Genomic DNA, 16352 nt, shown 5'->3' with positions numbered 1-16352 from the left:
CAATGTTGCCTGCAGGCACTTTCAGTGTGGGTGCCTTCTCCACGTGGTTCCTGGTTTCACTGCAGCTCTGAAGAGAATGTTAGCAAAGAGGTAACCGGGACAGTGAAAACAGTACTCAAAGACAGGGAGAGCAAGCTCTATATTACTCTCTTGGCACTTTCAATGTGGGACATACAGCGAGATGTTTGCTGCTTTTGCGTTTGGCTATTGGGAGATTTACAGCACAAAGATATCTAGTTGATTTGAAGCAGTTCCGAGAAAGTCTAAGCTAATCCCCACTTTTCCCTCCTGGCATTTTCCATGTGGGAGATATAGCACGATGTATATTGGTTTTGAGGACAACTCAATGGGCAGTGTATGGAGAAAAGCTCCTGGCTCACTGAACGCCGTTCCTGGAGACCCTGCGATCAATGTGGGAGATATGTCAAGATGTGTGTTGGTTTTGAGGACGGCTCTCTGGAGAGTCTTAGCAAAGAGGTCACACGGAGAATCAGAGCAATTCTCAGAGACACTGAGAACAAGATCGACAATTCCCTCCTGGCACTTTCCCTGTAGGAGATACCGCAAGACGTTTCTGTATATTGGGCACAGCGCTCTGCAGGGTGTTAGCAGAGACTTTCCGGGACAGTGAAACCCTATGTCAGAGACACTGAGAAGAAGCCCCAATGTTGCCTGCAGGCACTTTCAGTGTGGGTGCCTTCTCCACGTGGTTCCTGGTTTCACTACAGCTCTGAAGAGAATGTTAGCAAAGAGGTAACCGGGACAGTGAAAACAGTACTCAAAGACAGGGAAAGCAAGCTCTATATTACTCTCTTGGCACTTTCAATGTGGGACATACAGCGAGATGTTCGCTGCTTTTGCGTTTGGCTATTGGGAGATTTACAGCACAAAGATATTTAGTTGATTTGAAGCAGTTCCGAGAAAGTCTAAGCTAATCCCCACTTTTCCCTCCTGGCACTTTCCATGTGGGAGATATAGCACGATGTATATTGGTTTTGAGGACAACTCAAGGGACAGTGTAGGGAGAAAAGCTCCTGGCTCGCTGAATGCGGTTCCTGGAGACACTGCGATCAATGTGGGAGATATGTCAAGATGTGTGTTGGTTTTGAGGACGGCTCTCTGGAGAGTCTTAGCAAAGAGGTCACACGGAGAATCAGAGCAATTCTCAGAGACACTGAGAACAAGATCGACAATTCCCTCCTGGCACTTTCCCTGTAGGAGATACCGCAAGACGTTTCTGTATATTGGGCACAGCGCTCTGCAGGGTGTTAGCAGAGACTTTCCCGGGACAGTGAAACCCTATGTCAGAGACACTGAGAAGAAGCCCCAATGTTGCCTGCAGGCACTTTCAGTGTGGGTGCCTTCTCCACGTGGTTCCTGGTTTCACTGCAGCTCTGAAGAGAATGTTAGCAAAGAGGTAACCGGGACAGTGAAAACGGTACTCAAAGACAGGGAGAGCAAGCTCTATATTACTCTCTTGGCACTTTCAATGTGGGACATACAGCGAGATGTTTGCTGCTTTTGCGTTTGGCTATTGGGAGATTTACAGCACAAAGATATCTAGTTGATTTGAAGCAGTTCCGAGAAAGTCTAAGCTAATCCCCACTTTTCCCTCCTGGCATTTTCCATGTGGGAGATATAGCACGATGTATATTGGTTTTGAGGACAACTCAATGGACAGTGTAGGGAGAAAAGCTCCTGGCTCGCTGAATGCGGTTCCTGGAGACACTGCGATCAATGTGGGAGATATGTCAAGATGTGTGTTGGTTTTGAGGACGGCTCTCTGGGGAGTCTTAGCAAAGAGGTCACACGGAGAATCAGAGCAATTCTCAGAGACACTGAGAACAAGATCGACAATTCCCTCCTGGCACTTTCCCTGTAGGAGATACCGCAAGACGTTTCTGTATATTGGGCACAGCGCTCTGCAGGGTGTTAGCAGAGACTTTCCCGGGACAGTGAAACCCTATGTCAGAGACACTGAGAAGAAGCCCCAATGTTGCCTGCAGGCACTTTCAGTGTGGGTGCCTTCTCCACGTGGTTCCTGGTTTCACTGCAGCTCTGAAGAGAATGTTAGCAAAGAGGTAACCGGGACAGTGAAAACAGTACTCAAAGACAGGGAGAGCAAGCTCTATATTACTCTCTTGGCACTTTCAATGTGGGACATACAGCGAGATGTTTGCTGCTTTTGCGTTTGGCTATTGGGAGATTTACAGCACAAAGATATCTAGTTGATTTGAAGCAGTTCCGAGAAAGTCTAAGCTAATCCCCACTTTTCCCTCCTGGCATTTTCCATGTGGGAGATATAGCACGATGTATATTGGTTTTGAGGACAACTCAAGGGACAGTGTAGGGAGAAAAGCTCCTGGCTCACTGAACGCCGTTCCTGGAGACCCTGCGATCAATGTGGGAGATATGTCAAGATGTGTGTTGGTTTTGAGGACGGCTCTCTGGAGAGTCTTAGCAAAGAGGTCACACGGAGAATCAGAGCAATTCTCAGAGACACTGAGAACAAGATCGACAATTCCCTCCTGGCACTTTCCCTGTAGGAGATACCGCAAGACGTTTCTGTATATTGGGCACAGCACTCTGCAGGGTGTTAGCAGAGACTTTCCGGGACAGTGAAACCCTATGTCAGAGACACTGAGAAGAAGCCCCAATGTTGCCTGCAGGCACTTTCAGTGTGGGTGCCTTCTCCACGTGGTTCCTGGTTTCACTACAGCTCTGAAGAGAATGTTAGCAAAGAGGTAACCGGGACAGTGAAAACAGTACTCAAAGACAGGGAAAGCAAGCTCTATATTACTCTCTTGGCACTTTCAATGTGGGACATACAGCGAGATGTTCGCTGCTTTTGCGTTTGGCTATTGGGAGATTTACAGCACAAAGATATTTAGTTGATTTGAAGCAGTTCCGAGAAAGTCTAAGCTAATCCCCACTTTTCCCTCCTGGCACTTTCCATGTGGGAGATATAGCACGATGTATATTGGTTTTGAGGACAACTCAAGGGACAGTGTAGGGAGAAAAGCTCCTGGCTCGCTGAATGCGGTTCCTGGAGACACTGCGATCAATGTGGGAGATATGTCAAGATGTGTGTTGGTTTTGAGGACGGCTCTCTGGAGAGTCTTAGCAAAGAGGTCACACGGAGAATCAGAGCAATTCTCAGAGACACTGAGAACAAGATCGACAATTCCCTCCTGGCACTTTCCCTGTAGGAGATACCGCAAGACGTTTCTGTATATTGGGCACAGCGCTCTGCAGGGTGTTAGCAGAGACTTTCCCGGGACAGTGAAACCCTATGTCAGAGACACTGAGAAGAAGCCCCAATGTTGCCTGCAGGCACTTTCAGTGTGGGTGCCTTCTCCACGTGGTTCCTGGTTTCACTGCAGCTCTGAAGAGAATGTTAGCAAAGAGGTAACCGGGACAGTGAAAACGGTACTCAAAGACAGGGAGAGCAAGCTCTATATTACTCTCTTGGCACTTTCAATGTGGGACATACAGCGAGATGTTCGCTGCTTTTGCGTTTGGCTATTGGGAGATTTACAGCACAAAGATATCTAGTTGATTTGAAGCAGTTCCGAGAAAGTCTAAGCTAATCCCCACTTTTCCCTCCTGGCATTTTCCATGTGGGAGATATAGCACGATGTATATTGGTTTTGAGGACAACTCAAGGGACAGTGTAGGGAGAAAAGCTCCTGGCTCGCTGAATGCGGTTCCTGGAGACACTGCGATCAATGTGGGAGATATGTCAAGATGTGTGTTGGTTTTGAGGACGGCTCTCTGGAGAGTCTTAGCAAAGAGGTCACACGGAGAATCAGAGCAATTCTCAGAGACACTGAGAACAAGATCGACAATTCCCTCCTGGCACTTTCCCTGTAGGAGATACCGCAAGACGTTTCTGTATATTGGGCACAGCGCTCTGCAGGGTGTTAGCAGAGACTTTCCCGGGACAGTGAAACCCTATGTCAGAGACACTGAGAAGAAGGCCCAATGTTGCCTGCAGGCACTTTCAGTGTGGGTGCCTTCTCCACGTGGTTCCTGGTTTCACTGCAGCTCTGAAGAGAATGTTAGCAAAGAGGTAACCGGGACAGTGAAAACGGTACTCAAAGACAGGGAGAGCAAGCTCTATATTACTCTCTTGGCACTTTCAATGTGGGACATACAGCGAGATGTTCGCTGCTTTTGCGTTTGGCTATTGGGAGATTTACAGCACAAAGATATCTAGTTGATTTGAAGCAGTTCTGAGAAAGTCTAAGCTAATCCCCACTTTTCCCTCCTGGCATTTTCCATGTGGGAGATATAGCACGATGTATATTGGTTTTGAGGACAACTCAAGGGACAGTGTAGGGAGAAAAGTTCCTGGCTCGCTGAATGCCGTTCCTGGAGACCCTGCGATCAATGTGGGAGATATGTCAAGATGTGTGTTGGTTTTGAGGACGGCTCTCTGGAGAGTCTTAGCAAAGAGGTCACACGGAGAATCAGAGCAATTCTCAGAGACACTGAGAACAAGATCGACAATTCCCTCCTGGCACTTTCCCTGTAGGAGATACCGCAAGACGTTTCTGTATATTGGGCACAGCGCTCTGCAGGGTGTTAGCAGAGACTTTCCCGGGACAGTGAAACCCTATGTCAGAGACACTGAGAAGAAGCCCCAATGTTCCCTCCAGGCATTTTCAGTGTGGGTGCCTTCTCCACGTGGTTCCTGGTTTCACTGCAGCTCTGAAGAGAATGTTAGCAAAGAGGTAACCGGGACAGTGAAAACAGTACTCAAAGACAGGGAGAGCAAGCTCTATATTACTCTCTTGGCACTTTCAATGTGGGACATACAGCGAGATGTTTGCTGCTTTTGCGTTTGGCTATTGGGAGATTTACAGCACAAAGATATCTAGTTGATTTGAAGCAGTTCCGAGAAAGTCTAAGCTAATCCCCACTTTTCCCTCCTGGCACTTTCCATGTGGGAGATATAGCACGATGTATATTGGTTTTGAGGACAACTCAAGGGACAGTGTAGGGAGAAAAGCTCCTGGCTCGCTGAATGCCGTTCCTGGAGACCCTGCGATCAATGTGGGAGATATGTCAAGATGTGTGTTGGTTTTGAGGACGGCTCTCTGGAGAGTCTTAGCAAAGAGGTCACACGGAGAATCAGAGCAATTCTCAGAGACACTGAGAACAAGATCGACAATTCCCTCCTGGCACTTTCCCTGTAGGAGATACCGCAAGACGTTTCTGTATATTGGGCACAGCGCTCTGCAGGCTGTTAGCAGAGACTTTCCCGGGACAGTGAAACCCTATGTCAGAGACACTGAGAAGAAGCCCCAATGTTGCCTGCAGGCACTTTCAGTGTGGGTGCCTTCTCCACGTGGTTCCTGGTTTCACTGCAGCTCTGAAGAGAATGTTAGCAAAGAGGTAACCGGGACAGTGAAAACAGTACTCAAAGACAGGGAGAGCAAGCTCTATATTACTCTCTTGGCACTTTCAATGTGGGACATACAGCGAGATGTTTGCTGCTTTTGCGTTTGGCTATTGGGAGATTTACAGCACAAAGATATCTAGTTGATTTGAAGCAGTTCCGAGAAAGTCTAAGCTAATCCCCACTTTTCCCTCCTGGCACTTTCCATGTGGGAGATATAGCACGATGTATATTGGTTTTGAGGACAACTCAAGGGACAGTGTAGGGAGAAAAGCTCCTGGCTCGCTGAATCCGGTTCCTGGAGACACTGCGATCAATGTGGGAGATATGTCAAGATGTGTGTTGGTTTTGAGGACGGCTCTCTGGAGAGTCTTAGCAAAGAGGTCACACGGAGAATCAGAGCAATTCTCAGAGACACTGAGAACAAGATCGACAATTCCCTCCTGGCACTTTCCCTGTAGGAGATACCGCAAGACGTTTCTGTATATTGGGCACAGCGCTCTGCAGGGTGTTAGCAGAGACTTTCCCGGGACAGTGAAACCCTATGTCAGAGACACTGAGAAGAAGCCCCAATGTTGCCTGCAGGCACTTTCAGTGTGGGTGCCTTCTCCACGTGGTTCCTGGTTTCACTGCAGCTCTGAAGAGAATGTTAGCAAAGAGGTAAGCGGGACAGTGAAAACAGTACTCAAAGACAGGGAGAGCAAGCTCTATATTACTCTCTTGGCACTTTCAATGTGGGACATACAGCGAGATGTTTGCTGCTTTTGCGTTTGGCTATTGGGAGATTTACAGCACAAAGATATCTAGTTGATTTGAAGCAGTTCCGAGAAAGTCTAAGCTAATCCCCACTTTTCCCTCCTGGCATTTTCCATGTGGGAGATATAGCACGATGTATATTGGTTTTGAGGACAACTCAAGGGACAGTGTAGGGAGAAAAGCTCCTGGCTCGCTGAATGCCGTTCCTGGAGACACTGCGATCAATGTGGGAGATATGTCAAGATGTGTGTTGGTTTTGAGGACGGCTCTCTGGAGAGTCTTAGCAAAGAGGTCACACGGAGAATCAGAGCAATTCTCAGAGACACTGAGAACAAGATCGACAATTCCCTCCTGGCACTTTCCCTGTAGGAGATACCGCAAGACGTTTCTGTATATTGGGCACAGCGCTCTGCAGGGTGTTAGCAGAGACTTTCCCGGGACAGTGAAACCCTATGTCACAGACACTGAGAAGGCCCAATGTTGCCTGCAGGCACTTTCAGTGTGGGTGCCTTCTCCACGTGGTTCCTGGTTTCACTGCAGCTCTGAAGAGAATGTTAGCAAAGAGGTAACCGGGACAGTGAAAACAGTACTCAAAGACAGGGAGAGCAAGCTCTATATTACTCTCTTGGCACTTTCAATGTGGGACATACAGCGAGATGTTTGCTGCTTTTGCGTTTGGCTATTGGGAGATTTACAGCACAAAGATATCTAGTTGATTTGAAGCAGTTCCGAGAAAGTCTAAGCTAATCCCCACTTTTCCCTCCTGGCACTTTCCATGTGGGAGATATAGCACGATGTATATTGGTTTTGAGGACAACTCAAGGGACAGTGTAGGGAGAAAAGCTCCTGGCTCGCTGAATGCGGTTCCTGGAGACCCTGCGATCAATGTGGGAGATATGTCAAGATGTGTGTTGGTTTTGAGGACGGCTCTCTGGAGAGTCTTAGCAAAGAGGTCACACGGAGAATCAGAGCAATTCTCAGAGACACTGAGAACAAGATCGACAATTCCCTCCTGGCACTTTCCCTGTAGGAGATACCGCAAGACGTTTCTGTATATTGGGCACAGCGCTCTGCAGGGTGTTAGCAGAGACTTTCCCGGGACAGTGAAACCCTATGTCAGAGACACTGAGAAGGCCCAATGTTGCCTGCAGGCACTTTCAGTGTGGGTGCCTTCTCCACGTGGTTCCTGGTTTCACTGCAGCTCTGAAGAGAATGTTAGCAAAGAGGTAACCGGGACAGTGAAAACAGTACTCAAAGACAGGGAGAGCAAGCTCTATATTACTCTCTTGGCACTTTCAATGTGGGACATACAGCGAGATGTTTGCTGCTTTTGCGTTTGGCTATTGGGAGATTTACAGCACAAAGATATCTAGTTGATTTGAAGCAGTTCCGAGAAAGTCTAAGCTAATCCCCACTTTTCCCTCCTGGCACTTTCCATGTGGGAGATATAGCACGATGTATATTGGTTTTGAGGACAACTCAAGGGACAGTGTAGGGAGAAAAGCTCCTGGCTCGCTGAATGCGGTTCCTGGAGACCCTGCGATCAATGTGGGAGATATGTCAAGATGTGTGTTGGTTTTGAGGACGGCTCTCTGGAGAGTCTTAGCAAAGAGGTCACACGGAGAATCAGAGCAATTCTCAGAGACACTGAGAACAAGATCGACAATTCCCTCCTGGCACTTTCCCTGTAGGAGATACCGCAAGACGTTTCTGTATATTGGGCACAGCGCTCTGCAGGGTGTTAGCAGAGACTTTCCCGGGACAGTGAAACCCTATGTCAGAGACACTGAGAAGAAGCCCCAATGTTGCCTGCAGGCACTTTCAGTGTGGGTGCCTTCTCCACGTGGTTCCTGGTTTCACTGCAGCTCTGAAGAGAATGTTAGCAAAGAGGTAACCGGGACAGTGAAAACAGTACTCAAAGACAGGGAGAGCAAGCTCTATATTACTCTCTTGGCACTTTCAATGTGGGACATACAGCGAGATGTTTGCTGCTTTTGCGTTTGGCTATTGGGAGATTTACAGCACAAAGATATCTAGTTGATTTGAAGCAGTTCCGAGAAAGTCTAAGCTAATCCCCACTTTTCCCTCCTGGCACTTTCCATGTGGGAGATATAGCACGATGTATATTGGTTTTGAGGACAACTCAAGGGACAGTGTAGGGAGAAAAGCTCCTGGCTCGCTGAATGCCGTTCCTGGAGACACTGCGATCAATGTGGGAGATATGTCAAGATGTGTGTTGGTTTTGAGGACGGCTCTCTGGAGAGTCTTAGCAAAGAGGTCACACGGAGAATCAGAGCAATTCTCAGAGACACTGAGAACAAGATCGACAATTCCCTCCTGGCACTTTCCCTGTAGGAGATACCGCAAGACGTTTCTGTATATTGGGCACAGCGCTCTGCAGGGTGTTAGCAGAGACTTTCCCGGGACAGTGAAACCCTATGTCAGAGACACTGAGAAGAAGCCCCAATGTTGCCTGCAGGCACTTTCAGTGTGGGTGCCTTCTCCACGTGGTTCCTGGTTTCACTGCAGCTCTGAAGAGAATGTTAGCAAAGAGGTAACCGGGACAGTGAAAACAGTACTCAAAGACAGGGAGAGCAAGCTCTATATTACTCTCTTGGCACTTTCAATGTGGGACATACAGCGAGATGTTTGCTGCTTTTGCGTTTGGCTATTGGGAGATTTACAGCACAAAGATATCTAGTTGATTTGAAGCAGTTCCGAGAAAGTCTAAGCTAATCCCCACTTTTCCCTCCTGGCATTTTCCATGTGGGAGATATAGCACGATGTATATTGGTTTTGAGGACAACTCAATGGACAGTGTAGGGAGAAAAATTCCTGGCTCGCTGAATGCCGTTCCTGGAGACACTGCGATCAATGTGGGAGATATGTCAAGATGTGTGTTGGTTTTGAGGACGGCTCTCTGGAGAGTCTTAGCAAAGAGGTCACACGGAGAATCAGAGCAATTCTCAGAGACACTGAGAACAAGATCGACAATTCCCTCCTGGCACTTTCCCTGTAGGAGATACCGCAAGACGTTTCTGTATATTGGGCACAGCGCTCTGCAGGGTGTTAGCAGAGACTTTCCCGGGACAGTGAAACCCTATGTCAGAGACACTGAGAAGAAGCCCCAATGTTGCCTGCAGGCACTTTCAGTGTGGGTGCCTTCTCCACGTGGTTCCTGGTTTCACTGCAGCTCTGAAGAGAATGTTAGCAAAGAGGTAAGCGGGACAGTGAAAACAGTACTCAAAGACAGGGAGAGCAAGCTCTATATTACTCTCTTGGCACTTTCAATGTGGGACATACAGCGAGATGTTTGCTGCTTTTGCGTTTGGCTATTGGGAGATTTACAGCACAAAGATATCTAGTTGATTTGAAGCAGTTCCGAGAAAGTCTAAGCTAATCCCCACTTTTCCCTCCTGGCACTTTCCATGTGGGAGATATAGCACGATGTATATTGGTTTTGAGGACAACTCAATGGACAGTGTAGGGAGAAAAGCTCCTGGCTCGCTGAATGCGGTTCCTGGAGACCCTGCGATCAATGTGGGAGATATGTCAAGATGTGTGTTGGTTTTGAGGACGGCTCTCTGGAGAGTCTTAGCAAAGAGGTCACACGGAGAATCAGAGCAATTCTCAGAGACACTGAGAACAAGATCGACAATTCCCTCCTGGCACTTTCCCTGTAGGAGATACCGCAAGACGTTTCTGTATATTGGGCACAGCGCTCTGCAGGGTGTTAGCAGAGACTTTCCCGGGACAGTGAAACCCTATGTCAGAGACACTGAGAAGAAGCCCCAATGTTGCCTGCAGGCACTTTCAGTGTGGGTGCCTTCTCCACGTGGTTCCTGGTTTCACTGCAGCTCTGAAGAGAATGTTAGCAAAGAGGTAACCGGGACAGTGAAAACAGTACTCAAAGACAGGGAGAGCAAGCTCTATATTACTCTCTTGGCACTTTCAATGTGGGACATACAGCGAGATGTTCGCTGCTTTTGCGTTTGGCTATTGGGAGATTTACAGCACAAAGATATCTAGTTGATTTGAAGCAGTTCCGAGAAAGTCTAAGCTAATCCCCACTTTTCCCTCCTGGCACTTTCCATGTGGGAGATATAGCACGATGTATATTGGTTTTGAGGACAACTCAAGGGACAGTGTAGGGAGAAAAGCTCCTGGCTCGCTGAATGCCGTTCCTGGAGACACTGCGATCAATGTGGGAGATATGTCAAGATGTGTGTTGGTTTTGAGGACGGCTCTCTGGAGAGTCTTAGCAAAGAGGTCACACGGAGAATCAGAGCAATTCTCAGAGACACTGAGAACAAGATCGACAATTCCCTCCTGGCACTTTCCCTGTAGGAGATACCGCAAGACGTTTCTGTATATTGGGCACAGCGCTCTGCAGGGTGTTAGCAGAGACTTTCCCGGGACAGTGAAACCCTATGTCAGAGACACTGAGAAGAAGCCCCAATGTTGCCTGCAGGCACTTTCAGTGTGGGTGCCTTCTCCACGTGGTTCCTGGTTTCACTGCAGCTCTGAAGAGAATGTTAGCAAAGAGGTAACCGGGACAGTGAAAACAGTACTCAAAGACAGGGAGAGCAAGCTCTATATTACTCTCTTGGCACTTTCAATGTGGGACATACAGCGAGATGTTCGCTGCTTTTGCGTTTGGCTATTGGGAGATTTACAGCACAAAGATATCTAGTTGATTTGAAGCAGTTCCGAGAAAGTCTAAGCTAATCCCCACTTTTCCCTCCTGGCATTTTCCATGTGGGAGATATAGCACGATGTATATTGGTTTTGAGGACAACTCAATGGACAGTGTAGGGAGAAAAGTTCCTGGCTCGCTGAATGCCGTTCCTGGAGACACTGCGATCAATGTGGGAGATATGTCAAGATGTGTGTTGGTTTTGAGGACGGCTCTCTGGAGAGTCTTAGCAAAGAGGTCACACGGAGAATCAGAGCAATTCTCAGAGACACTGAGAACAAGATCGACAATTCCCTCCTGGCACTTTCCCTGTAGGAGATACCGCAAGACGTTTCTGTATATTGGGCACAGCGCTCTGCAGGGTGTTAGCAGAGACTTTCCCGGGACAGTGAAACCCTATGTCAGAGACACTGAGAAGAAGCCCCAATGTTGCCTGCAGGCACTTTCAGTGTGGGTGCCTTCTCCACGTGGTTCCTGGTTTCACTGCAGCTCTGAAGATAATGTTAGCAAAGAGGTAACCGGGACAGTGAAAACGGTACTCAAAGACAGGGAGAGCAAGCTCTATATTACTCTCTTGGCACTTTCAATGTGGGACATACAGCGAGATGTTTGCTGCTTTTGCGTTTGGCTATTGGGAGATTTACAGCACAAAGATATCTAGTTGATTTGAAGCAGTTCCGAGAAAGTCTAAGCTAATCCCCACTTTTCCCTCCTGGCATTTTCCATGTGGGAGATATAGCACGATGTATATTGGTTTTGAGGACAACTCAATGGACAGTGTAGGGAGAAAAGCTCCTGGCTCGCTGAATGCCGTTCCTGGAGACACTGCGATCAATGTGGGAGATATGTCAAGATGTGTGTTGGTTTTGAGGACGGCTCTCTGGGGAGTCTTAGCAAAGAGGTCACACGGAGAATCAGAGCAATTCTCAGAGACACTGAGAACAAGATCGACAATTCCCTCCTGGCACTTTCCCTGTAGGAGATACCGCAAGACGTTTCTGTATATTGGGCACAGCGCTCTGCAGGGTGTTAGCAGAGACTTTCCCGGGACAGTGAAACCCTATGTCAGAGACACTGAGAAGAAGCCCCAATGTTGCCTGCAGGCACTTTCAGTGTGGGTGCCTTCTCCACGTGGTTCCTGGTTTCACTGCAGCTCTGAAGAGAATGTTAGCAAAGAGGTAACCGGGACAGTGAAAACAGTACTCAAAGACAGGGAGAGCAAGCTCTATATTACTCTCTTGGCACTTTCAATGTGGGACATACAGCGAGATGTTTGCTGCTTTTGCGTTTGGCTATTGGGAGATTTACAGCACAAAGATATCTAGTTGATTTGAAGCAGTTCCGAGAAAGTCTAAGCTAATCCCCACTTTTCCCTCCTGGCACTTTCCATGTGGGAGATATAGCACGATGTATATTGGTTTTGAGGACAACTCAAGGGACAGTGTAGGGAGAAAAGCTCCTGGCTCGCTGAATGCCGTTCCTGGAGACACTGCGATCAATGTGGGAGATATGTCAAGATGTGTGTTGGTTTTGAGGACGGCTCTCTGGAGAGTCTTAGCAAAGAGGTCACACGGAGAATCAGAGCAATTCTCAGAGACACTGAGAACAAGATCGACAATTCCCTCCTGGCACTTTCCCTGTAGGAGATACCGCAAGACGTTTCTGTATATTGGGCACAGCGCTCTGCAGGGTGTTAGCAGAGACTTTCCCGGGACAGTGAAACCCTATGTCAGAGACACTGAGAAGAAGCCCCAATGTTGCCTGCAGGCACTTTCAGTGTGGGTGCCTTCTCCACGTGGTTCCTGGTTTCACTGCAGCTCTGAAGAGAATGTTAGCAAAGAGGTAACCGGGACAGTGAAAACAGTACTCAAAGACAGGGAGAGCAAGCTCTATATTACTCTCTTGGCACTTTCAATGTGGGACATACAGCGAGATGTTTGCTGCTTTTGCGTTTGGCTATTGGGAGATTTACAGCACAAAGATATCTAGTTGATTTGAAGCAGTTCCGAGAAAGTCTAAGCTAATCCCCACTTTTCCCTCCTGGCATTTTCCATGTGGGAGATATAGCACGATGTATATTGGTTTTGAGGACAACTCAATGGACAGTGTAGGGAGAAAAATTCCTGGCTCGCTGAATGCCGTTCCTGGAGACACTGCGATCAATGTGGGAGATATGTCAAGATGTGTGTTGGTTTTGAGGACGGCTCTCTGGAGAGTCTTAGCAAAGAGGTCACACGGAGAATCAGAGCAATTCTCAGAGACACTGAGAACAAGATCGACAATTCCCTCCTGGCACTTTCCCTGTAGGAGATACCGCAAGACGTTTCTGTATATTGGGCACAGCGCTCTGCAGGGTGTTAGCAGAGACTTTCCCGGGACAGTGAAACCCTATGTCAGAGACACTGAGAAGAAGCCCCAATGTTGCCTGCAGGCACTTTCAGTGTGGGTGCCTTCTCCACGTGGTTCCTGGTTTCACTGCAGCTCTGAAGAGAATGTTAGCAAAGAGGTAAGCGGGACAGTGAAAACAGTACTCAAAGACAGGGAGAGCAAGCTCTATATTACTCTCTTGGCACTTTCAATGTGGGACATACAGCGAGATGTTTGCTGCTTTTGCGTTTGGCTATTGGGAGATTTACAGCACAAAGATATCTAGTTGATTTGAAGCAGTTCCGAGAAAGTCTAAGCTAATCCCCACTTTTCCCTCCTGGCACTTTCCATGTGGGAGATATAGCACGATGTATATTGGTTTTGAGGACAACTCAATGGACAGTGTAGGGAGAAAAGCTCCTGGCTCGCTGAATGCGGTTCCTGGAGACCCTGCGATCAATGTGGGAGATATGTCAAGATGTGTGTTGGTTTTGAGGACGGCTCTCTGGAGAGTCTTAGCAAAGAGGTCACACGGAGAATCAGAGCAATTCTCAGAGACACTGAGAACAAGATCGACAATTCCCTCCTGGCACTTTCCCTGTAGGAGATACCGCAAGACGTTTCTGTATATTGGGCACAGCGCTCTGCAGGGTGTTAGCAGAGACTTTCCCGGGACAGTGAAACCCTATGTCAGAGACACTGAGAAGAAGGCCCAATGTTGCCTGCAGGCACTTTCAGTGTGGGTGCCTTCTCCACGTGGTTCCTGGTTTCACTGCAGCTCTGAAGAGAATGTTAGCAAAGAGGTAACCGGGACAGTGAAAACAGTACTCAAAGACAGGGAGAGCAAGCTCTATATTACTCTCTTGGCACTTTCAATGTGGGACATACAGCGAGATGTTCGCTGCTTTTGCGTTTGGCTATTGGGAGATTTACAGCACAAAGATATCTAGTTGATTTGAAGCAGTTCCGAGAAAGTCTAAGCTAATCCCCACTTTTCCCTCCTGGCACTTTCCATGTGGGAGATATAGCACGATGTATATTGGTTTTGAGGACAACTCAAGGGACAGTGTAGGGAGAAAAGCTCCTGGCTCGCTGAATGCCGTTCCTGGAGACACTGCGATCAATGTGGGAGATATGTCAAGATGTGTGTTGGTTTTGAGGACGGCTCTCTGGAGAGTCTTAGCAAAGAGGTCACACGGAGAATCAGAGCAATTCTCAGAGACACTGAGAACAAGATCGACAATTCCCTCCTGGCACTTTCCCTGTAGGAGATACCGCAAGACGTTTCTGTATATTGGGCACAGCGCTCTGCAGGGTGTTAGCAGAGACTTTCCCGGGACAGTGAAACCCTATGTCAGAGACACTGAGAAGAAGCCCCAATGTTGCCTGCAGGCACTTTCAGTGTGGGTGCCTTCTCCACGTGGTTCCTGGTTTCACTGCAGCTCTGAAGAGAATGTTAGCAAAGAGGTAACCGGGACAGTGAAAACGGTACTCAAAGACAGGGAGAGCAAGCTCTATATTACTCTCTTGGCACTTTCAATGTGGGACATACAGCGAGATGTTTGCTGCTTTTGCGTTTGGCTATTGGGAGATTTACAGCACAAAGATATCTAGTTGATTTGAAGCAGTTCCGAGAAAGTCTAAGCTAATCCCCACTTTTCCCTCCTGGCATTTTCCATGTGGGAGATATAGCACGATGTATATTGGTTTTGAGGACAACTCAATGGACAGTGTAGGGAGAAAAGCTCCTGGCTCGCTGAATGCGGTTCCTGGAGACACTGCGATCAATGTGGGAGATATGTCAAGATGTGTGTTGGTTTTGAGGACGGCTCTCTGGGGAGTCTTAGCAAAGAGGTCACACGGAGAATCAGAGCAATTCTCAGAGACACTGAGAACAAGATCGACAATTCCCTCCTGGCACTTTCCCTGTAGGAGATACCGCAAGACGTTTCTGTATATTGGGCACAGCGCTCTGCAGGGTGTTAGCAGAGACTTTCCCGGGACAGTGAAACCCTATGTCAGAGACACTGAGAAGAAGCCCCAATGTTGCCTGCAGGCACTTTCAGTGTGGGTGCCTTCTCCACGTGGTTCCTGGTTTCACTGCAGCTCTGAAGAGAATGTTAGCAAAGAGGTAACCGGGACAGTGAAAACGGTACTCAAAGACAGGGAGAGCAAGCTCTATATTACTCTCTTGGCACTTTCAATGTGGGACATACAGCGAGATGTTTGCTGCTTTTGCGTTTGGCTATTGGGAGATTTACAGCACAAAGATATCTAGTTGATTTGAAGCAGTTCCGAGAAAGTCTAAGCTAATCCCCACTTTTCCCTCCTGGCATTTTCCATGTGGGAGATATAGCACGATGTATATTGGTTTTGAGGACAACTCAATGGACAGTGTAGGGAGAAAAGCTCCTGGCTCGCTGAATGCGGTTCCTGGAGACACTGCGATCAATGTGGGAGATATGTCAAGATGTGTGTTGGTTTTGAGGACGGCTCTCTGGGGAGTCTTAGCAAAGAGGTCACACGGAGAATCAGAGCAATTCTCAGAGACACTGAGAACAAGATCGACAATTCCCTCCTGGCACTTTCCCTGTAGGAGATACCGCAAGACGTTTCTGTATATTGGGCACAGCGCTCTGCAGGGTGTTAGCAGAGACTTTCCCGGGACAGTGAAACCCTATGTCAGAGACACTGAGAAGAAGGCCCAATGTTGCCTGCAGGCACTTTCAGTGTGGGTGCCTTCTCCACGTGGTTCCTGGTTTCACTGCAGCTCTGAAGAGAATGTTAGCAAAGAGGTAACCGGGACAGTGAAAACAGTACTCAAAGACAGGGAGAGCAAGCTCTATATTACTCTCTTGGCACTTTCAATGTGGGACATACAGCGAGATGTTTGCTGCTTTTGCGTTTGGCTATTGGGAGATTTACAGCACAAAGATATCTAGTTGATTTGAAGCAGTTCCGAGAAAGTCTAAGCTAATCCCCACTTTTCCCTCCTGGCATTTTCCATGTGGGAGATATAGCACGATGTATATTGGTTTTGAGGACAACTCAATGGGCAGTGTATGGAGAAAAGCTCCTGGCTCACTGAACGCCGTTCCTGGAGACCCTGCGATCAATGTGGGAGATATG

Source organism: Larus michahellis, chromosome 5 (genome assembly GCF_964199755.1).
Source record: "Larus michahellis chromosome 5, bLarMic1.1, whole genome shotgun sequence".
Taxonomy (NCBI): domain Eukaryota; kingdom Metazoa; phylum Chordata; class Aves; order Charadriiformes; family Laridae; genus Larus; species Larus michahellis.
Note: the sequence above shows the minus strand (reverse complement) of the source record.